Here is a 25,217-nt window from a genome sequence, read left to right as displayed (position 1 = left end):
ATCAGTTGCATTTCTTTACACTAACAACAAGACAGAAGAAAGAGAAATTAAGGAGTCAGTCCCATTTACAATTGCACCCAAAACCCCAAGATACCTAGGAATAAACCTAACCAAAGAGGGAAAGAATCTATACTCAGAAAACTATAAAGTATTCATGAAAGAAACTGAGGAAGACACAAAGAAATGGAAAAATGTTCCATGCTCCTGGATTGGAAGAACAAATATTGTGAAAATGTCTATACTACCCAAAACAATCTACACATTTAATGCAATCCCTATCAAAATGCCATCCATTTTTTTCAAAGAAGTAGAACAAACAATCCTAAAATTTATATCGAACCAGAAAAGACCTCAAATAGCCAAAGGAATATTGAAAAAGAAAGCCAACGTTGGTGGCATCACAATTCCAGACTTCAAGCTCTATTACAAAGCTGTCATCATCAAGACAGCATGGTACTGGCACAAAAACAGACACAGAGATCAATGGAACAGAATAGAGAGCCCGGAAATAGATCCTCAACTCTATGGTCAACTAATCGTTAAAGCAGGAAGGAATGTCCAATGGAAAAAACACAGCCTCTTCAACAAATGGTGCTGGGAAAATTGGACAGCCACATGCAGAAAAATGAAATTGGACTATTTCCTTATACCACGCACAAAAATAGACTCAAAATGGATGAAGGACCTCAATGTGAGAAAGGACTCCATCAAAATCCTTGAGGAGAACACAGGCAGCAAGCTCTTTGACCTCAGCCACAGTAACATCTTCCTAGGAACATCATCAAAGGCAAGGAAAGCAAGGGGAAAAATGAACTACTGGGATTTCATCAAGATCAAAATCTTTTGCACAGCAAAGGAAACAGTTAACAAAAACAAAAGACAACTAACTGAATGGGAGAAGATATTTGTAAATGACATATCAGATAAAGGGCTAGTGTCCAAAATCTATAAAGAACTTAGGAATCTCAACACCCAAAGAACAAATAATCCAATCAAGAAATGGGAAGAAGACATGAAAAGATATTTCTGCAAAGAAGACATCCAGATGGCCAATAGACACATGAAAAAGTGCTCCACATCACTTGGCATCAAGGAAATACAAATCAAAACCACAATGAGATATCACCTCACACCAGTCAGAATGGCTAAAATTAACAAGTCAGGAAACGACAGATGCTGGCGAATATACGGAAAGGGGAACCCTCCTACTAGAGGGTTGGTGGGAATGCAAGCTGGTGCAACCACTCTGGAAAACAGCAATTGCACCACTGGATATTTACCCTAAAGATACAAATGTAGTGACCCAAAGGGGCACATGCACTTGAATGTTTATAACAGCAATGTCTACAATAGGCAAACTATGGAAAGAACCTAGATGTCCATCAACAGATGAATGGATAAAGAAGATGTAGAAGAAGATGTAGAATATATATGCAATGGAATACTATGCAGCCATCAAAAGAAATGAAATCTTGTCATTTACGATGATGTGGATGGAACTAGAGGGTATCATGCTTAGCGAAATAAGTCAATTGGAGAAAGACAACTCTCATATGATCTCCTTGATATGAGGAAGTGGAGATGCAATGTGGGGGGGTTGGGAAAAGAAAATGGAAAGGAAAAGAAAAAATGAAAAAAGGTGGGATTGGAAGGGAGACAAACCATAAAATACTCTGGGGGGAGGGGAACAGGAGAGGGTGGTAGGGATATGGACATTGGGGAGGGTATGTGCTATGAGTGCTGTGAAATGTGTGAACCTGGCGATTCACAGACCTGTACCTCTGGGGATAAAAATACATTATATCCTTATTAAAAATAAATAAACAAATTCAATTAAATAAAAGCAAAAAATATATATGTAAATATAGTGGTACAAGTTGTTTGCAGAAATAGCAACTGTTATTGGCAGCTTTTTGAGAAGTATTCATTTATCATAAGAAGAGGCAAGCTGCCAAAACTATTGGTAGAGTCCAAGTGTGTCTGCAGGTGCATGAACTCTGTGTAAATATATTTTTTGTTCATTGCCTGACGATATGAACAATTTCATTTTTTACAATACATTATAAAATTCATGGAATCATTTGAGGTCTGGCGATTTGTCAAGGAAACTTAGTAGACTAAGGAGCAAACCAGAAGTTACATATTTATTACCCAGTCTGTGCACATGGAAATTCTTCAGTGTTCAGGTACCATTTCTTTTGTTTTGTGTATAGAAACCATCTCTTCCTATTTGCATGATCCCTGCAAATTTCATATACCATACTCCAGAAAAAACCAGTGGCACGATTACTCACAAAGCCACATCGCCTCCATACCACTGTTTATGCTGCAGCCATTGAGATGCTTCTGTCTGGGCAGCTCTGGCATTTACATAAAGCTACTCACAGGCCTCCCTGCCCCTGAGGTCCCACCATTCACTGTTCATTCACCCAAGCATGGTCCTTTGCAATTGCCTTTTCTCTGTTGGTTACCCTGCTTTGTTAAGGATGTCCCAAAAGGAAAGTCTTACCCAGAATATGCAGGAAAACATGAAAAGACTGTGTTAAAGTAAAAGGTCACGTTAAATATACTAAATATACTCTCTAGAATTTCACTGGGTAAACACAGAATGTGTCTTCTAAACATGTCTGTTACATTATCCAACATGTCTTCCCTTTAACCCTTGTCACCTTCATTGCTGCATTCCCAAATGTAGTCCCTGAATACGAACCACACCCTTACCTTTCATACACTCCCTATCAGCAAGGAGGACAGTGAGACACTAATTGTCTGAGTGAGCAGTCTCCTCAAAGAATGTCTATTCTACTTCAAGAGTTCTCCAAGAGGCCCCGAAGTCACCTTCATGTTCACCAGCAATAACAGAGAGCCAACCAGAAGGACCCATGTGTTTGGAATGTCCCCAGGAAGAAGAGAGACCACCACCGCATGAGAGCTACTTCATAAAGGGTTGTCTGACCACATATCAGACCTTGGGCAGGTGAATGACCAGCTCACCAACAGAGGCACCATGAAGTCAGTGAGCCTTCAACATAGTGACTCCCTTCGTGGCTGCCCAGTGGTGGTAACAAGAGAAGGGGAGTGTCCAAAAATATGCCCTAATATGGCTCAAACCTCCGGAGATACACCAGGAGGCGAGTGCTGAACTTGACCTACATCTTACGTGAATGAGAATCATCAAAAATTAAGGTGTCTGCACTATTTGGATGACTCCATCTCAGGCCACTGGGTCACCAGACTGCCCTGTAGAACAAAGGCCAGATTAGCAGTCACCAGGATGAGGATATAAGCATAATTTCCCCCTCTTCCCAGCCCCTGAAGGCATCTGGCTGACCATAAGATTAGAGCTCAGTGAAGGGGAGATGTGGACTGAACTCCAGTCTGGGGTTACTCTTCCCAGATGGCACATTTGGGGTCTCCTAACCCTCTTGGAAGGATATAAACAAATTTTGAGAAAAGCAACCCAAACCATGGGGTCTCTGGAGCAAGGTATGAATGGAGGGAGCCTCCACTGCCTGGGTACAAGGGCAGAGCTGACTCGGTTATACCCCAAACTTCCTCTGGTTGATCACAGCATGAAGTATCCTCATTGTTAAAAATCCTTTGGTATGTAATGTGGAATAGTTGGAAAAAATCTAATTGATATTCTGTAATTTAACAGTTTAAAACATTTTGTAATGTGATGCATTAAAAAATAAACTTTTTGATTCATCACTTGAATATATGTGTGTGTGTATACATATTATACAAATACAATGTCATTATACATTTTTTCAGTATCTAAAACTTATATTTTCATGTGGTGTTTTAATGTTTTTCTTTTTAATTATGAGTGTTTTTATATTTAGTTATTTAATATGCTAATGTAAATATTTTCTGTTTCATGTTTGCCTTAAAATTATCATATCATATTTATCTCTCTGATTGACTGACTTTGCTTACCATAATACTTGTATGTGGAATTTCAGAAACAAAACAGATGAACATAGGGGAAGGAAACAAAAGACAGTGGGAAACAGACCAGAGAGACTCTTGACTTGGAGAACAAACTGAGGGTTGCTGGAGAGATGTGGGAGGGGATGGCCCAGATGGGTGATGGCATTAAGGACACTAATTCTGCTGAGCCCTGGGTATTGCATGTAAATGATGAGTCACTGAATTCTACTCCTGAAACCAACACTACCCTATAGTCTAACTACCTTGAGCTTAAACAAAATTTTAAAAATAAATTAAAAACACAATAAAGTTATCATAAATTAGATGCACAGCTTAGATAAAATACTGTCTTGAGTAATTTCCTTTGTTATGCTTTTTGAGAGTTCTAAGTTTTTAAAATTGATTAAATATCTTTGTATGTTGTTCCTTGTTTCGAATAATACTTTTTATCCATTTGTATTTATAAACCTTCATATGTTTATCAGGAATCAAACTGATTTTTTATTTTTACAAAATGTTTTCTAAGATCATTTTTAGAATCAGTAATGCCATACACATTGATGTGATCCATTATACATAAATTCACATAAATTTATAGGATTGTACTGTATTTGTTCATTTTATTTATATTCAGTGTTTGAAGGATATATATGACAGAATGCTTTAAAGTTTACTGTTATTCTAATTCTTTAAAGTACCTTGTTTAAAATATCAAAAATAGAAATGAAATACTATTTTTGATATACTTTTATAGGAAGAGAAGACTTTTAAGTCATTAACATTGTAGAGACCAGTGGCAGGCTGCCCCCACATGTGTCACTTTGGAATACTGATTATTTTAGCCGTGATTGTATAGTGGTTAGTACTCTGCGTTGTGGAATACTGATTATTTTAAATAACGTTACTTAGGGGACACAAAGACACTCAGACCCTCCTCTATCCCCTGAAGGCAGGAAATCAATCTCCCCATTGAAAGGTCCCTGTCCTGGAAGGTGAAAGGACTTCCTAATCTCCAGAAATAGGAAATTCAGAGCCAAGAATTTCATATAAACAATGTGATTTTTTTTTTTTTTACTAATTTACTACTGTCGCCCAAATTCTACTTAGAATTCTTTACTAATTGAAGTTTCCAATGCTGAGTTTTCCTTATCCTGTCAACTCCTCAGAAATGCATTGTCTCTTTGTCTAAAAAGTGTAAGAACTGTCCATCTTGGTCATTTCTTTGGGTCTCCCCCTTTCATCATGGGGCCTCCAGGCACATTTAATAAAACTTTGGGGTGCTTTCTCCTGTTCAACTGTCTCAGGTCAGTTTAACAGTTAGTCCAGAAGTAAGACCTTGGGAGCCAAGAAGAATTTTTCCTTCCCTTTGCCATCATCTGGGTTTAGAAGCAGGCTCACAAGGATGGGACATGGGATGAATGATAGAGGAGTCACTACAGAGCGATGCCCCTGGCTCCTCCTCCATCTGTGAGGACCAGGTTCCAAAGCCATCAGTGAGTGCAGCTGGGTTTGCACAAGGAGCATAGAATCGATGAAGAACTCAAATTGCATAAGAAAAACCACAGAGTCATGACTGCCAAGAATGACAGTCCTAGAGAGGAGAAACAAGGCAGGTCTGGGAAAGGCAAGGGCTGGAAGGTGTCCTTAGAGAGCATTTGAGGAAGTTGCACAGAAAGCAGCTGCCCTTCACCTCAGTCAAGGTCCTCAGAAGATGTCTGCACAGACTCTGAAGATGCCCCAAAGCTTCTGGATTTGTACACGATTTTCATTTGGATACCACGTCTTCCTGAATTTGCCCCATTTTCAGAACACAGACATGCAACTCTCCAATGGTCACTTCAAGCCTTGCTCACACGGTTTTGTTTTTTACCGTTGTGATTCAGCACACAGCTGAGGCAACACGTATTTGCTCTGCTCTGATCTACTCAATGTTCGGTGACAGAGGAAAACATTGTATGAACTTTGTTATAGCTTAACATCACCAGTGTTTGCTTTTTTAAATACAAGGTAAAATGAAAGGCTTTGAAAATGAGGAAAGCCTATCAAATACAGGCTGATACTTGGATTTTCTTACACAGTTCTGCATCACATTGTGTAACACCTTTCTCATGCCAAAGAAACTTGAATTCTCCTTCTATATATTACAATAACCAAAGGCACATAACTAAAGCTTGAAAGTAAACACATTTTAATGACCTATTAGCTATTAAAACAATGAGTTTTGGTAAATGAAAATGGAAGTATAATTTGATCAATTCAGTTTGCTATTAAAATAATACTGGAAGTAATCTGTTCTCATTCTGACATCTATAAATTCTGCATGTCCTCATCCCTCCTTACACCTAATCACATAGTTTATCACACTTTGAACACATGTTAACACATGATAAGGTTGTTCTTATCATTAGATATAACCATAAATTGAAGATGGACTCTAAATTGTTGCTTGGCAATAATTAAATACAAATTTGTAAAAATGTTAAAGTGTGAAGCTGAGATCAAAGTGAGACAAATGTTGACTGAAGAGATGGTGGGGGAAGAGATGCACATCTCCGCCTGAGACACCTGTCATGCACCTGCGTGCCTGTGTTCACAAGGACAGACACAGAGTCTCATCTGTGGTGACTTGGATCAGAGCCACTGTCAGACCCGCATTTCAGGCCTAACATATACTAGCTGGGCAAGGTATTTAACTTAACTATATCTTATATTCCCACATTGTAATTTTTTTATGATTTTATTTATTTGAGAGGGAGAGAGTAAGAAAGCACGATTGGCAGGGAGGGGTAGAGAGAGAGGGAGAAGCAGACCGCCCACAGAACAGGGAGCCAGACTTGGAGCTTGATCCCAGGATCCTGAAGGCAGACGCTTAACCAACTGAGTCACCCAGCACCCCCACACACATTGTAATTTTTACATATTTATAAGACCTTCATATTCAAGAGAAAATATTTTTGAAGTAAAGGAGTCTTTAAAAATCATTACTTCTCTATCTTTCTTATTCCTTCCTCATTTTCAAAGCCTATCATTTTACCTTGTTTCTATTTTCCTGTCCCTCCACCATAGTGCATACCCATATCTGTCACCTCGGCCCCATGGATCTGGTTTCATCATTCACCTGTTTTCTCATCTACAGCTCCAACATTCTCTATTAGATCACAGCCTCCAGCATGCAATCATATCACATACTGGGAAAAAACATTTGCAAACAGTCTATCTGATAAAGAGCTGTTACCTAAAACAGACAAGGAACTTAATCAGGAAAATGAACAAAAATCTTAACAAATAAAAGTGGGCTAAGACCTTACCAGACATCCAACCAAAAAAGGTATACAGATATCAAACAAGCATATAAAAAGCTGTCAAATATCATAAGGCATTAGATAATTACAAATTAAAATGACAATGAGATACCACTTCACACCTAGTAGAACTGCCAAAATCCAAACCACTGGCCACAGGGAATGCTGATGGGATGTGGACTCATAGGGACTCAATCTCACTGTTGCTGGGATTGCAAAACAGTACCTCCACTTTGGAAGACAGGTTGACGGTTTCTTCCAAAACTAAACACAATCCTACCATAAGATCCAACAACTGTGTTCCTTAATATTTTACCCAAACGAATTGAGAACTTACATCTTCACAAATTCTGCACATAATTGCCAGTAACTTGGACTCAACTAGGATGGCTTTTCAGTTGGTGATGGATAAATAAACTGTGGTCCATCCACACAATGGAATATGATTCAGTACTAAAAAGGAATGAGCTATAAACCCATGAAAAAGGATGTAATTTCAACTATATCACATTCAGGGAACGACAAGGTTACAGACACAGTAAAAAGATCAGTGGCTGCCAAGGACTGGGGGGAGAGTAAACAGGTAGAGCAAAGAAGAATTTAGGGTAGTGAAACTATTCTGATGGATGCTACAATTGTGGATACATGTCGTACACATGTGTCAAGACCCACAGAAGGCAGAGCACCAAGAATGAACCCCGTATAAACTACACAGCTCAGGTAGGTGGTCATGACATGTTACTTTAGATGCAGCAAAGAGAACAAATCCTCGCTGAGGAGTGAGATGTCCACAATGGCAGATGGTGATGTGTGTGGGCAAGAGATATATAGACAGTCTCTGTAGCTTTTACTCAATGTTCTATAAACCTAAAAACTGCTCTGAAAAGTAAAGTCCATTAAAAAAATGCTGAATGAAATAAGTCAAGCAGAGAGAGTCAATTATCATATGGTTTCACTTATTTGTGGAGTATAACAAATAGCATGGAGGACATGGGGAGATAGAGAGGAGAAGGGAGTTGGGGGAAATTGGAAGGGGAGGTGAACCATGAGAGACTATGAACTCTGAAAAATAATCTGAGGGTTTTGAAGGAGCAGGGGGTGGGAGGTCGGGGTACCAGGTGGTGGGTATTATAGAGGGCATGGATTGCATGGAGCATTGGGTGTGGTGCAAAAATAATAAATACTGTTATGCTGAAAATAAAAAATAAATTAAAAATGCTACATTTTTTACTTCATTTAAACTTGTGTTAAGTTATTTGACTATGTGAATACCTTTGGTGAAATTTTATGTGATTTTCCAGTATTTACAAGAGAATCACAAGACATACCCATTGTTTTTCATGCTTGCCTGTGGTATTAAAACAGTTTGATGCCCAGAAATCAGATCAGACAGGCCATGCCCCATGGTACAATTGAAATTATTCAATTATAAATTCAGAAACAGAAGGGTACATAGCTTCTTTACATTGCTCAAGTTTTAATCCAATTTGTGGATTAAACTCTTTCATTCTGCCAGCAAAAGCAAGCTGAAACTGCTGTTCTAGCTGGTATATTTACTTGCACTCAGAACTTGCATTTATCCTCTCCAAAGAGAAATAGAATTTGGCTCCATTAGAACACAGCACCCATACACATATACACACAAGGTGACATGGCCCGAGTTTTATATATTTATAACTTAGGAGTTACATACACAAACATATTTATAAACAGGTACAGCCATCTGTCACATTAATCCTGTCCAAATGAAAGAATTACTCTTACTTCAACTCTTGACTGTTCTGAATGTGGGAAAGAACAATGACCCACTCTCAAATATTTGTGAGCAAAGCTTGGTCATTCTCCTTACTTACTCTGTGACTTTTGGAAAAATGATGAGCTTTATGTTTGGGAAATAGAAGTTCTTCCTCTTACTAGTTAGAAGATATTCAGTTAAAGTATTCAATGTCTTTGAGACCCAGAGTCTTCCCCCGACAAATCAGTATAACTTACAGCCTGAACAGTTCACAGTTGTTATTACAGAGTTATACGAAGGTGTATCTTATATTTGAGATTTTAAAATCCATGCAAGAAATGGTGTTAGCCGTATTTTCCACATTGATTATTTGAAAGATGACTAGACTAATTCAGAAGACCCAAAACCTATTCCAGGGTTAACCATGTGCTGCATTATTTTGGGCATAACACGAAGATATTTGTAAAATTCATCTTTCTCAACCATAACGAATAAAATTATTGAAGCTGTTGATCAACTTTCCCTTTGTCTTTCCAGTGCAAAATGATTTGTCTCAATTTTTGTCTCATTTCATTGTCTTCTTAATGTCAAATTCTTTCTTCCCCCCTCTCCCTCTCTCTCTGCATAAGTGTTTATGCATGTGATCACCAGTGAATGCAGCAATGGGATAGCAAAGATTAGCTTTTATTCTTTCATCAGCCAAATAGAAGCTCACATTAAATGTGTGCTATCTTTCTCCTAAAATATCTAAATATATATGCCAATTAAAATAATATGCACAGAAAAGCACTTTGCCTACTTAGCTTGATAAACGCCCTCCATAGTTATGCTTGCCACCTTCAGAATTTTTCCTTCTAGAATATGATTTATAACATAATATTCTAATTAAATAATTGGAAGTTATAATTTTATTTCCTAGATAAATTGTGAAGTATGGTATACCAACAATTTGCTTACATTTGAAAAAATAAAAACTAGCAAACCACTCTCTTAGAGCTCTACTGTAGTGACAGATCAGTATACCATATGTATTTTGGTCACTTTATCTGGCAATGCTTCAAGGATGAATTCACATGCTAAATACTTTTAAGTTCCTAGATCTGGAAAAAGATTTTAGCAACTAATAACAAATTTAATTTAGAACTGAAAAATTATTAATATATATACAAACAACACAAAGTGAGAGATTTCCTTTAACATCAAGTTGGGTTCAGTAATGTTTTAGAAGCATGCAGCCACTTTGGAAAACAGTATAGAGATTCCTTAAGAAATTAAAAATAGAGCTTCCCTATGACCCTACAATTTCACTACTGGGTATTTACCCTAAAGATACAGATGTAGTGAAAAGAAGGGCCATCGGTACCCCAATATTCATTGCAGCAATGGCCACAGTCACCAAACTGTGGAAAGAACCAAGATGCCCTTCAGTGAACAAATGGATAAAGAGGATATGGTGCATATATACAATGGAGTATTATGCCTCCATCAGAAAGGATGAATATCCAACATTTATATCAATATGGATGGGACTGGAGGAGATTATGCTGAGTGAAATATGAAAGAAAAAATAGGATTTTTCTTACATGTGGAGAATAAGGAATAACATGGAGGACATGGGGAAATGGAGAGGAGAAGGGAGTTGGGGGAAACTGGAGGGGAAGACAAAACATAAGAGACTGTGGACTCTGAGAAACAAACTGAGGGTTTTGGGGCAGGGTGGGAGGTTGAGTGAACCTGGTGGTGGATATTATGGAGGGCACAGACTGCATGGAGCACTGGGTGTGGTGCATAAACAATGAATTTGGAACACTGAAAAGAAATAAAATAAAATGCAAAAAAACCCAGAAGCATGGAATGAATTGAATGGAAATATGAAAGCCACATTTTTTAGGGCATGTGCACATGCTTATGTATAAACACAAGATTTCTGAATTTTTCTATCTACTGTAGGATCATTCAGTCATGCACACTTATGATTTTGTGCATGGAACTATGCTAGACATTCTTGGGTATTTCCAGGGCCACACCTGGGGAAGGGTTAATGATCACTATATTGAATGTAGAGCTAATTATAATTAACAAAACTGAGAAGTAGGGGAAAAAAAGATGAAAAAAAGAAGTTGATTAGTAAGAAATAAAAGTAACACACAAGCGGGGCGCCTGGGTGGCTCAGTGGGTTAAGCCGCTGCCTTCGGCTCAGGTCATGATCTCAGGGTCCTGGGATCGAGTCCCACATCGGGCTCTCTGCTCAGCGGGGAGCCTGCTTCCTCCTCTCTCTCTCTCTGCCTGCCTCTCTGCCTGCTTGTGATTTCTCTCTGTCAAATAAATAAATAAAATCTTTAAAAAAAAAAAAAAAAAAAAGTAACACACAAGCAAATAAGAATAAACCTCCCATCCCCCCTACCACCACTTCCTGAGGACATCTCCTCAGGTCCTGTATAGACAGAAATCACTGGTGAGCTACCTACCTTCCTGAGGACTTCTCTTCCAGACCCCATGGGGAAAGAAATCACTGGCAATGACAACAGGTGGGGCACCCTTCCTATCTGCCACAGTGGGAAGAGAAAGGTCAGTCTCTGAAATAATCCTGGAAAATACGAAACCATTTGGTTCAATGTAAGCTAGAATGTAATATTCCGCATCAGCAGTGCAGGAGTGAGATTCCTTTGTCAGAGCCATAAGGAATGAAGTCAGGACACCTGCTGACCAGGTGTTCTCACAGAATGTGTCATTGAGGGTGAAGGTCAGGAGAGGATGTGGATGAGGGCAAGCAGGTTAGGAAGGAAGCAGGATCACAGAAGAAGAGTCTTACAAGAGAGTCTAACCTGCCAGATGCAGGTTATTTTATTTATTCATGTGCCATTTACATCAAACACTAGGAAGAGAAAGTTAGCAGAGGAAAATAATACTGAAATATTCATAATCAAATTTCCAGCTATGCTTTGTCATGCATTTATTTTGGGATAATCAGAAATATAAAACTGTGTCTAAAATAGTTAATATATTGTCAAAATTTTATAGAGGTTGTATTTAGACCCATTCAACTCAGTATAAAGGCTTTCCTAGGATTTATTTCTCGGGTATCTGAGTAAATTAATGATCCCTATGATTAACATTTCCTTAAAATAGATACGCCTGTACAGAGATACATGATGTAAACTCACAATCTTCACTTAAGAATTTAAGCAAAATGCATAACACTTCCTGGAGACTTTTTCCAAGAAAGAGAATTAAGTTTTGCTGTGCTTGATAGAAAATTTGTGCCACCCATAAAAATAAAGAAAAGCAATTAATTTTACCTTGTAAACACTGTTGTATATTTTGTCTGCATAAGTATATCTCATATACTTTTTATGCATTTTTATTTTAGATTTCTTTATTTATAGAGAATAAGGGAGCAGGGGGAAGGGTAGAGGGAGAGAGAGAATCTTAACCAGGCTCCAACCCAGTGTGGAGCACAATGTGGGGCTTGATCCTATAACCCAGAAATCATGACCTGAGCCAAAATCAAGACTGACACCTAATCTACTGAGCCACCCAGGCATTCCCATCAGTTCATTTTGAAAGAATAGATGGCCATTCAAGGCTGATTTTTTAAAAGGTACTTTCTTCCACAAAAAAATTCCATTTCTTCATTGTCTAATATTGCAGAGTTTATGGAGTTGTGGCATGGATACAGATATTCAGGTGGAACACTGAACTCAACTTTTTATTCTAAACCACTGCCTCAAATCCTAGAGTATTTTCTAATTAAAAGATTACTAAATAAATGAAATTAGCTATATGCCTTTATGCTTCGCATGTTCCCACCCTACACATCCTATGATTATTTTATGAACAGATTCTGTCCCTGAGGCTCTAAGAAGAATTAAATTTTCACATTATACAGAGGAGAGAATTGTAGAGTGGGGCACACATGTTAAACTTGGTGCTTTCCAATGTTGAGGGTGTTGGGTTTGTCAATTTCAAGCTCTGTGCCTTTTCAAATGGCCATTAATCCTTGGAGTGCAGACACCATTCCTCAGGCTCACAATTCACCGATAGAAGTCTTAATGGGCTCTAACGCTTTCCCATGGATTACATATGAATTACTCATAGGTCAATGTACACTGACAGGTTGTTCAAAAATATTCCATAGGCAAAAGCTAAAGTATGTTTTTGATAATTTTCACAGATGGAACAAGTTAGTAGGCAGATGAAGGCCCTTCTCTTATGTCCTAATCCTTAGTGTTTAAAGAAAACTAATTCAAACATTGTAAACTCATCAATACAATGTCTTTGAGTTTCATAAGACCATAAAAATTTATGAAAATAAAAGTTTATTTTGCATTTCCATGTGTGAAGTGTAGCAGTGAGCAGCCCTTACAACACTACAAAAGGTACAACAGGACATATGCTTCTGTGACCTGGTTTTAATAGAGTAATACCTAGGGTCTGGCTATCTGGACTGAAATCCTGACTCAAAACAACTCAGAAATTATGTGAATTTGGTCAACATATATACTGTCCCTGCACCTGCTCATTTAGAAAAGGAAAGGAAAGGAAAGGAAAGGAAAGGAAAAGGAGGAGAGGAGAGGGGAGGAGAAGAGAGGAGAGGAGAGGAAAGAAGAAAAGAAAAGTAAAAAGAAAAGTTCTGTATTAGGGATAACCACTCTTCATTCAGGCATTCTGACTCTAAGGTAAGCCAAAACCATTTTGCCAAAATTCGATTATTTCATCTCTAAAATGGTATCATTTATATTTTAGCATTGTGAGAGGAATAAAGTAAATTATTATAGGTAAAAATTCTTCAAACTGTGTAAAATACTTGACAATTTTTTTTAGCCAATAAGAGAACATTCAAATTGACTGACTACAGGGATGCCATTAGTGCCCTGGGGTCAAAGAAAGTTAATTGAGCAAATTGAGAATTTAAACTCATTTTCTGGCTTCATTAGCACAATTTTCTTGTCAGCTGATTTAACCAGTCACAGACCTAAACTGCTAAAAACAGAACTGCTATGTACTTTAGCAAATCACTTCCACAAGAAATGATTTTAAAAAGGTATTTTGTTTCCCTATCACCTGTGCCTTTAGCCTAAATTTAAAGTGATTATTGGCAAAGTCATTTAGTAAACAAAAGAGTCTCGTACTTCTGACTGCTCCAGTATGTGGTTTAAAATAGTTATTAACAATAAATTTTTAGAAAATGTTAACACATCCATCAAAGCAGAAGTCTTGCCAAGCAAAGTTTAAAAAAAAAGAGAAGCTGAAAAATTTCAAAGCTGAAAAAAAGGTGTTTTTCTCACCCTCTGAAAATTCAAAATTGGATGAACAGAAATTAAGACAATTTTCCAATAGTTCAATACAGATATGGAACTCTGTCATATGGCTTTTAGCCTAAAGGAAATATTTTATACCCTACAAACACTGTGTAAAAGAAAAAAAAATTAAAACCCGAAATTATTACAAAATTTAACTGATGATTATAATAATGTGTTCATTCAACAGCATAGGTTTTCTTCATTAAGGTTTTGGTGTCAGAGAGGAGTCAAGATGGCAGAGAAGTAGTAGGCTGAGACTATATCAAGCAGCAGGAGATCAGCTAGATAGCTTATCTAAAGATTGCAAACACCTACAAATCCAACGGGAGATCAAAGAGAAGAAGAACAGCAATTCTAGAAACAGAAAATCAACCACTTTCTGAAAGGTAGGACTGGCGGAGAAGTGAATCCAAAGCGACGGGAACATAGACCACAGAGGGAGGGGCCAGCTCCCAGCAAGCGGCAGAGCAACAGAGCACTAAATCAGGACTTTTAAAAAGTCTGTTCCACTAAGGGACATAACTCCAGAGGCTAAACCGGGGTGCAGCCCATGCGGGATCATGGTGGCCTCAGGTTCTGCAGGGTCACAGAAGGATTGGGGGTGTTTGAGTGTCGCAGAGCTTGCAGGTATTAGAACAGGGAAGCCAGCTACAGAGAGAGAGCCGAGGAGTAAGCTCGCAGCTCGGGGTTACCTTGAACCAGTCACAGGCTCGGTGATGTTGGAGTGCGGCCGGAGGCCAGGGAGATAGGAGTAATTGGGCGCTATTCTCTGAGGGCGCACTGAGGAGTGGGGCCCTGAGCTCTTGGTTCCTCTGGGTTAGAGGAACCATTTTCATTCCTCTGGGTTAGAGGAACCATTTTCATTCCCATCCTCCGGAATTCTATGGAAAGCAGTCATGGAACAAAAGCTCCTGAAAGTGAACCCGAGCTGATTACTCAGCCATGCCCCTGGTAAGGCAGAGCAAATATGCTTGGGGCAAAGACACTTGAGAATCAGTACAACCGGCCTCTCCCCCAGAAGATCAACAAGAAATCCAGCCAGGATCAGGTTCACCTACCAAGGAGTGCAGGTTCAATACCAAGGAGAGCAGCAGAATTCCAGAGGAGGAGAAAGCAAAGCATGGAACTCATGACTTTCTCCCCATGATTCTTTAGTCTCACAGTTAATTTAATTTTTTTTTCAATTTTTTTTCTTCGTCTTCTAAATTTTTTTAAACTTTTACCCTTTTCTTTTTTAACATTCTTTAACTAGTTTATCTAATATATATATATATATATATATATATATATATATATATATATTTCTTTTTTATAATTTTTCTTTGTTTTCTTTTTTAAATTTCTTTCTTTTTTTTTTTTTTTTCCTGAACCTCTTTTTATCTGCTTTCTCCCCGCCATGATTCTGGATCTCTTCTAATTTGGTTAAAGCATATTTTCCTGGGGTCTTTGCCACCCTTTTATATACTCTTATCGGGACAAAATGGCAAGGCAGAAAAAACTCACCATAAAAGAAAGAACAAAAGGCAGTACTGAAGGCTAGGGACCTAATCAATACAGACGTTGGTAATATGTCAGATCTAGAGTTCAGAATGATAATTCTCAAGGTTCTAGCCACACTCAAAAAAGGCATGGAAGATATTGGAGAAATCCCTCTCGGGACATATAAAAGCCCTCTCTGGAGAAATAAAAGAACTAAAATCTAAACAAGTTGATATCAAAAAAGCTATTAATGAGGTTCAATCAAAAATGGAGGCTCTCACTGCTAGGATAAATGAAGCAGAAGAAAGAATTAGCGATATAGAAGACCAAATGACAGAGAATAAAGAAGCTGAGCAAAAGAGGGACAAGCAAATACTGGACCACGAGGAGAGAATTCAAGAGATAAGTGACACCATAAGATGAAACAACATTAGAATAATTGTAATTCCAGAAGAAGAAGAAAGAGAGAGGGGAACAGAAGGTAAATTGGAGAGAATTTCCCTAATATGGCAAAGGGAACAAACATCAAAATCGAAGAGTACAGAGAACCCCCCTCAAAATCAACAAGAATAGGTCCACATCCCATCAACTAATAATAAAACTTAAAAGTCTCAGTGACAAAGAGAACATCCTGAAAGCAGCCCGGGAAAAGAAGTCTGTAACATACAATGGTAAAAATATTAGATGGCAGCAGACTTACCCACAGAGACCTGGCAGGCCAGAAAGAACTGCCGTGATATATTCAGAGCACTAAATGAGAAAAACATGCAGCCAAGAATACCATATCCAGCTAGGCTATCATTGAAAATAGAAGGAGAGATTAAAAGCTTCCAGGACAAACAAAAACTGAAAGAATTTGCAAACACCAAATCAGCTCTATAGGAAATATTGAAAGGGGTCCTCTAAGCAAAGAGAGACCTTAAAAGTAATAGATCAGAAAGGAACAGAGACAATATAAAGTAACAGTCACCTTACAGGCAATGCAATGGCACTAAATTCATATCTCTCAATAGTTCCCCTGAATGTTAATGAGCTAAATGCCCCAATCAAAAGACACAGGGTATCAGAATGGATTAAAAAATAAAACCCATCTATATGTTGCCTACAAAAAACTCATTTTAGAACCAAAGACACCTCCAGATTTAAAGTAAGGGGGTGAAAAACAATGTACCATGCTAATGGACATCAGAAGAAAGCAGGGGTGGCAATCCTTATATCAGATCAATTAGATTTTAAGCCAAAGGCTATAATAACAGATGAAGGAGGACACTATATCATACTCAAAGTATCTGTCCAACAAGAAGATCTAACAATTTTAAATATCTATGCCCCTAACGTGGGATCAGCCAACTATATAAACCATTTAATAACAAAATCAAAGAAAAATATCAACAATAATACAATAATAGTAGAGGACTTTAACACTCCCCTCACTGAAATGGACAGATCATCCAAACAAAAGATCAACAAGAAAATAAAAGCCTTAAATGACACACTGGACCAGATGGACATCACAGATATATTCAGAACATTCCACCCCAAAGCAACAGAATACACATTCTTCTCCAGCGCACACGGAACATTCTCCAGAACAGATCACATCCTGGGACATAAACCAGGTCTCAACTGGTATCAAAAGATTGGGATCATTTCCTGCGTATTTTCAGACCACAATGCTCTGAAGCTAGAACTCAATCACAAGAGGAAATTCGGAAAGAATCCAAATACATGGAGACTAAACAGCATCCTTTTAAAGAATGAGCGGGTCAACCAGGAAATTAAAGGAGAATTGAAAAAATTCATGGAAACAAATGATAATGAAAACACAACAGTTCCAAATCTGTGGGACACAGCAAAGGCAGTCCTGAGAGGAAAATATATAGCGGTACAAGACTTTCTCAAGAAACAAGAAAGGTCTCAAATACACCACCTAATCCTACGCTTAAAGGAGCTGGAGAAAGAACAAAAGAGAAAGCCTAAACCCAGCAGGAGAAGAGAAATCATAAAGATAAGAGCAGAAATCAATGAAATAGAAACAAACAAACAAACAAAAAGATCAAATCAACAAAAGTAGGAGCTGGTTCTTTGAAAGAATTAATAAAATTGATAAACTCCTGGCCAGACTTAGCAAAAAGAAAAGAGAAAGGGCCCAAATAAATAAAATCATGAATGAAAGAGGAGAGATCACAACTAACACTAATGAAATACAAACAATTATAAGAACATAGTATGAGCAACTCTATGCCAACAAATTGGACCATCTGGAAAAAATGGATGCATTCCTAGAGACATATAAACCACCACAACTGAACCAGGAAGAAATAGAAAACCTGAACAAACCCATAACCAGTAAGGAGATTGAAAGTCATCAAAAATCTCCAAACAAAAGCCCAGGGCCAGATGGCTTCCTAGGGGAATTCTACCAAACATTTAAAGACGAACTAATTCCTATTCTCCTGAAACTGTTCCAAAAAATAGAAATGGAAGGAAAACTTCCAAACTCATTTTATTAGGCCAGCATCACCTTGATCCCAAAACAGGACAAGGATCCCATCAAAAAAGAGAACTACAGACCAATATCCTTGATGAACACAGATGCAAAAATTCTCACCAAAATACTAGCCAATAGGATTCAACAGTACATTAAAAGGATTATTCACCACGACGAAGTGGGATTTATTCCAGGGCTGCAAGGTTGGTTCAACTTCTGCAAATCAATCAATGTGGTACAACACATCAATAAAAGAAAGAACAAGAACCATATGATACTCTCACTAGATGCTGACAAAGCATTTGACAAAGTGCAGCATCCCTTCCTGATCAAAACTCTTCAAAGTGTAGGGATAGAGGGCACATACCTCAATACTGTCAAAGACATCTATGAAAAACCCGCTTCAAATATCATTCTCAATGGAGAAAAATTGAAGGCTTTTCTGCTAAGGTCAGGAACACGGTAAAGATATCCATTATCACCATTGCTATTCAACATAGTACTAGAAGTCCTAGCCTCAGCAATCTGACAACAAAAGGAAATTAAAGGCATCCAAATTGGCAAAGAAAAGTGAAACTATCCCTCTTCACAGATGATATGATACTATATGCTGAAAACCCAAAAGACTCCATTTCAAAACTGCTAAAACTTGTCCAGGAATTCAGTAAAGTGTCAGGATATAAAATCAATGCACAGAAATCAGTTGCCTTTCTCTACACTAACAAGACAGAAGAAACAGAAATTAAGTAGTCAATTTTATTTACAATTGCACCCCAAACTATAAGATACCTAGGAATAAACCTAAACAGGAGGCTAAGAATCTATACTCAGAAAACTATAAAGTACTCATGAAAGAAACTGAGGAAGACACAAAGAAATGGAATTCCATGCTCCTGGATTGGAAGAACAAATATTGTGAAAATGTCTATGCTACCTAAAGCAATCTACATATTTAATGCAATTCCTATCAAAATACCATCCATTTTTTTTCAAAGAAATGGAACAAATAATCCTAAAACTTATATGGAACCAGAAAAGACCTCAAATAGCCAAAGGAATATTGAAAAACAAAGCCAAAGTTGGTGGCATCACAATTCCAGACCTCAAGCTGTATTACAAAGCTGTCATCATCAAGGCAGCATGGAACTGGCACAAAAACAGACACAGAGATCAATGGAACAGAATAGAGAGCCCAGAAATTGACCCTCAACTCTATGGTCAACTATTCTTCGACAAAGCAGGAAAGAATTTCCAATGGAAAAAAGACAGCCTCTTCAATAAATGATGTTAGGACAATTGGACAGCCACATGCAGAAAAATGAAATTGGACCATTTCCTTACACCACACACACAAAAATAGGCTCAAAATGGATGAAGGACCTCAATGTGAGAAAGGAATCCAACAAAATCTTTGAGGAGAACACGGACAGCAACCTCTTCAACTTCAGCTGCAGCAACATCTTCCTAGGAACATCACCAAAGGCAAGGGAAGCAAGGGCAAAAATGAACTCCTGGGATTTCATCAAGATCAAAAGCTTTTTCAAAGCAAAGGAAAAGTTAACAAAACCAAAAGACAACTGACAGAATGGAGAAGATATTTGTAAAGGATATATCAGATAAAAGGCTAGTGTCCAAAATCTATAAAGAACTTAGGAATCTCAACACCCAAAGAACAAATAATTCAATCAAGAAATGGGCAGAAGACATGAACAGACATTTTTGCAAAGAAGAGATCCAGATGGCCAACAGACACATGAAAAAGTGCTCCACATAACTCAGCATTAGGGAAACACAAATCAAAACCACAATGAGATATCACCTCACTCCAGTCAGAATGGCTAAAATTAACAAGTCAGGAATAGACAGACACTGGCGATTATGCGGAGAAAGGGGAAGCCTCCTACACTCTTGGTGGGAATGCGAGCTGGTGCAACCACTCTGGAAAACAGCATGGAGGTTCCTCAAAATGTTGAAAATAGAACTACCCTATGACCCAGCAATTGCACTACTGGGTATTTACCCTAAAGATACAAATGTAGTGATCCTAAGGGGAACATGCACCCGAATGTTTATAGCAGCAATGTCTACAATAAGCAAACTATGGAAAGAACCTAGATGTCCATCAACAGATGAATGGATCAAGAAGATGTGTTATATATACACAATGGAATACTATGCAGCCATCAAAGGAAATGAAATCTTTCCATTTGCGACAACGTGGTGGAACTAGAGGGTATCATGCTTAGCAAAATAAGTCAATTGGAGAAAGACAACTATCATATGATCTCCCTGATATGAGGAAGTGGAGATGCAACATGGGGTGTTTAGGTGGTAGGAGAAGAATAAATGAAACAAGATGGGATTGGGAGGGAGACATACCATAAGTGACTCTTAATCTCACAAAACAAACTGGGGGGGGGGGGCGTCCAGAGGGGAGTCAGGAGAGGGGGGTGGGGTTATGGACATTGGGGAGGTATGTGCTATGGTGAGTACTGTGAAGTGTGTAAACTTGGTGATTCACAGACCTGTACCCCTGGGGATAAAAATATATGTTCATAAAAAATTAAAAAAAAATAAAAAAAATAAGTTCTTGGTGTCATGTGACTGTCTAGATTTCTTTTTTAAATTGGATTGAGGAAGACAATCAACTTTTGCTTCATTTTTTAAAATACTGATTTTGATGGGAAACAAAGGATGGTAAACAAAAAGAAGAGCTGTAACATTACTTATATTAAACAATATGTGTCAATTTCCATCATAAAAAATAGATGTAATTCTATTTAAAATGTTATTTCAAGGTTACTAAATATTTTTAAATTTATTATTTATTTCTGGTTCTGGCAGTATGGCAGACAGGGTGATCAGAGTAACTGGAAGAAACTTTTCAGGAATTACCTAAAGGAAATCAACCAAATGCTCAATAAAATTTAGAAAAATATATGTATATGTGATGACCATTGTCTTGGTGAGACAGTAAGGAGATCTTAAAATGTCATAAATAAAATAAAATTGGGAATCCAGAGAGGTCAAGTCAGCTTGGAAGTAACCTTTGCTCTAGGAAATTCTAGCCCAGATCTCAGATTCCAATGGATCTTTCAGAGAGATGCTCTAAGGATCCCTGCATGGAAGGGTGAAGCAAAGGTAACACACCCCCACCACAAAAGATATCTGGGTCTTTGAAAAACCAATGTCTAAAAGGAACAAAATAAGCATGAAAAGCATAAACATTCCATAAAGTGGGGAAAAAAAAAAAGTTTCTGTCCTAACAATCCCTAACCACAAGCTGAGTATCACACAGTATTGGAACTTATATTTATAACATATGTGTTCACTTATCTACCTAAAAATGAACAGGCAAAAATAAAAATAGATTGTTTATATTTGTAAGTCCTGAGGGACCTGTCAGAATCAACTATACCTTCTGGAGAAATGCAGTTAAACTTTCAAAAAATTCCTACAGATAAGTTGCATGTGTTACGGTCTCAACATTAAAGATCACAAAAATAAGGGTGCTTGATGACTCAGTCATTATGCATCTACCTTCAGCTCAGGGTCCTGGGATGGAGCCCCTCATCAGGCTCCCTGCTCATCAGGAAGCCTACTTCTCCTTCTCCCACTTCCCCTGTCCATGTTCCCTCCCTTGCTATCTCTTTGACAAATAAATAATCTTTTTTTAAAAAATCACAAAAATACATGAAGAAATAATCCACTGTAGTGTTCCTGGGTGGCTCCATCAGTTAAGTATCTGCCTTCGGCTTAGGTCATGATCTCAGGGTGTGGGAGTGAGCCCCACATCAGGTTCCCTGCTCAACGGGAGTCTGCTTCTCCCTCTCCCTCTGTGTGCCACTCCCCCTGCTTATGCACTCTCTCTCTTTCAAATAAATAAATAAAATCTTAAAAAAATAAGTAATAATCCACTGTTAATGAGAGTTTGGAGAGCTGAAAAAAAAACTGTAAATCATCCTGCATATACTAGAGTAACCAGAGCCAGAATAAAAACATGTTAGTATATTTTGAGATATAAAGCAAGGTGTTATGAAACAGAGACTGTCAAAATATCCAGAAATAGCTGTAAAGAAAAGAGTTTTCCAGAAATTTCAGAAAAAAGATATGCACACACTATATCTGAAGTTAGCAGTTCAATCCAGAATTAAGCAGTAGCTTGTAATCAGCAAAATACAGAACCAGCATCCTGGAGAATAGAAGAACCAACACAGAACATTGTACAGACAGACAAGAAGAAGGAAATGTGATGTGTGGTTGAGACGTTATTGGTGGAATGAGACCTATCAGATTATGAACTGGAATTAGAACAAATGGTGCCAGTGAGAATGGAGAAAGGGAGATACTCACACACACCAGGTATCTTTTCCTTCTCTGTGCTCCTCCTCTAACTCCTCTTTTTCTTAAAAGTCTTTCCAGCTCATAAACACTCAGCCCGAAGGCAGACAGGAAGGGTCCACAGAGGTGGCCATTTAAAGCACCCACATTTGGGGTGAGGGGAGCATTCACATGGGGAGATGAAAATACAGAGGACCGCTGATGAAGTAAATAAATAGAAGCCAAATGGAGTCATTTTCTCAATATTAGAGACGGTAATACAGATATGGAAAGAAATAAAACAAGAATATACCCTACAGTGTGGGATTGGATTTGGGGATATTTAGTAGATTCAAAATAATTGAACAATTCTTTTTTAAAGATTTTATTTTTATTTATTTATTTGACAGAGAGAAATCACAAGTAGATGGAGAGGCAGGCATAGAGAGAGAGAGAGAGGGAAGCAGGCTCCCCACTGAGCAGAGAGCCCGATGTGGGACTCGATCCCAGGACCCTGAGATCATGACCTGAGCCGAAGGCAGTGGCTTAACCCACTGAGCCACCCAGGCGCCCTAGATTCAAGGTTTTTGATGGTACATAGACAGATTGTCAGGAGCATAACTAGAGATGGAAATGTGAACAAATACACATTTTATAACTCTACCACTGAGAGAGCTGGACACAATGAACACAACAAATACAATTTGGTGGCATATAAAAGTGTACAATGATCCTAGAACAACTTCTGTCATGTAGCAATAAAGTGCGCCAAGATGAATGTATGTCAAAAACACACAGAAGACAAAGATACTCCTCTTGGACAAATCCAGAGAAATCTGACCATCAAAAATATTAAGTAATGGACTGTAACATCAAATAAGGCAGTATGATGACTGTAACATCAAATGAAACTAAAGTGATATAAATAAATAAGCTGGAGTTTCATGAGAGACAGGATTTTTACATAGTTTCAAAGTAACTGCTAAGAAAGTATTTATCCATTACTCAGGGAACACTTGAGATGTTTGAGGCACCAAGTCTGGTAGACAAGACCGTGTAGACCATGTTCCAGTGAGCCAAGTGACCATCACTACTAACAGAAGTGTGCACCCCTAACAGATGTGATGAGAAGAACACAGCACAACTCAGTCATGCTTTGGCTGAAGTCTCTAGACCTGGATGGTATCAGGGAGAAACATCACACAAACCCAAGGGGAGGCGCATTTTCAAATATGTGAAAGGCATAAACCTAAGGGATAAAAGAACTGTTCGAAGTTGGAGGTGACTCAAGACACCTGAAGTCTCAATGCAACCCATGTTTCTAAGCCAAACTGTTTAGCAATGAAGGACATTATTGGAAAAACTGAAACAGAGTTCAAATATTACACAGAAGCAGTAATCCATGGTTTGTTGTCTCTATTTGGTGGTTGAACAGAGAACAAGAATTCTACTTTGTACTAAATATGCAGTAAAGTTTTTTGTTCATAGCACTGAGTCAACAACACACTCAAATACTTCAAAAAAAGTCTTTGTTCTATATATGCAACTATTTCATGACTTTGAGAATACTTTAAAGTAGAACTATTTTATTACAAACATTTCTTCTTAAATGACCTTCATTTATAATAGTGGTTTATAAATCTTTCTTTTTAAAATTTTTTTTTAAATTTCAAGCTTTTTTGCTCTTTTTTTCCCCCATAACTTCAACTTCCTTAAAAAACGGCAAGACATACACTTATTACTGAGGGTAAAATAATAATTCATGTGGGGCGTTTTTCCTAAAGGCTTTTTTATACCATTGTCCTACACTGTACAACTCACAGAATTACTTTGAGGGTGAAATTCACAATTCAAAATGCATTTACAGAAGTTTTTCATTATGAAAAGTTATATTAAATTCAAAAGAAAGTTTTCATAGACACTGCATATGTGTTTTTTTTTTTTTTCCTGCATATGGTTTTTATTGAAGAATATTGATTGCTGGATCTGGAAGAAAGTGAGGGCATGCCATTTCCAGAAAAAGACCATAAGTAAGCTACATCTTTCTAAAATTAGTTAAGCAAGTTCAAAAGTCTATGTATTCAAAAGGGTTTTACATAGAACCCCAAATATAATAAGAACACATGGGGCGGTTAAACTGCATACTGGTTTCAAATTAAGCAACTCAGAAGTCATGTTCCAATACTCCATGGTACTATGTGGAGAAATTACAACACACAATTACTGTCCAAATGGCACCCCAGTGACCTGAAATGTTGAATGTAGGACTTCTTTAAGGAAGAAGCTTATGCACTCAACTTTGGTTCAGTAATTAATACTTAATTTTAATTTTACTAAAATTTTCTATAGTGTAAAGAATAGTTTGTATTTCAAAACATATTAGGTAAATATATACAACTATGAAACTATAATAGAAAGTAAATGCCTTTTAATCACTAAGAACATGTAAAGTAGAACCATGGACCAACTATTGTTCAGATATATAAAAAACTTAAAAATACAGGATTATCTCAAAAGAAGCAAAAATGTCCCAAATAACCCACAAAATTATGAATTATTCTAAAGGGCAAAATTATTATTTTTCCCAACCAAAAAGCACATTAATATGCTTACTTGACATTGAAGAATAGTAATAGTCAATATTGAGCCTGAAA

Source organism: Mustela lutreola, chromosome 4 (genome assembly GCF_030435805.1).
Source record: "Mustela lutreola isolate mMusLut2 chromosome 4, mMusLut2.pri, whole genome shotgun sequence".
In the NCBI taxonomy this organism is placed as follows: Eukaryota; Metazoa; Chordata; class Mammalia; order Carnivora; family Mustelidae; genus Mustela; species Mustela lutreola.
The sequence above is the reverse complement of the archived record's forward strand: the minus strand, read 5'-3'. Positions refer to the sequence as shown.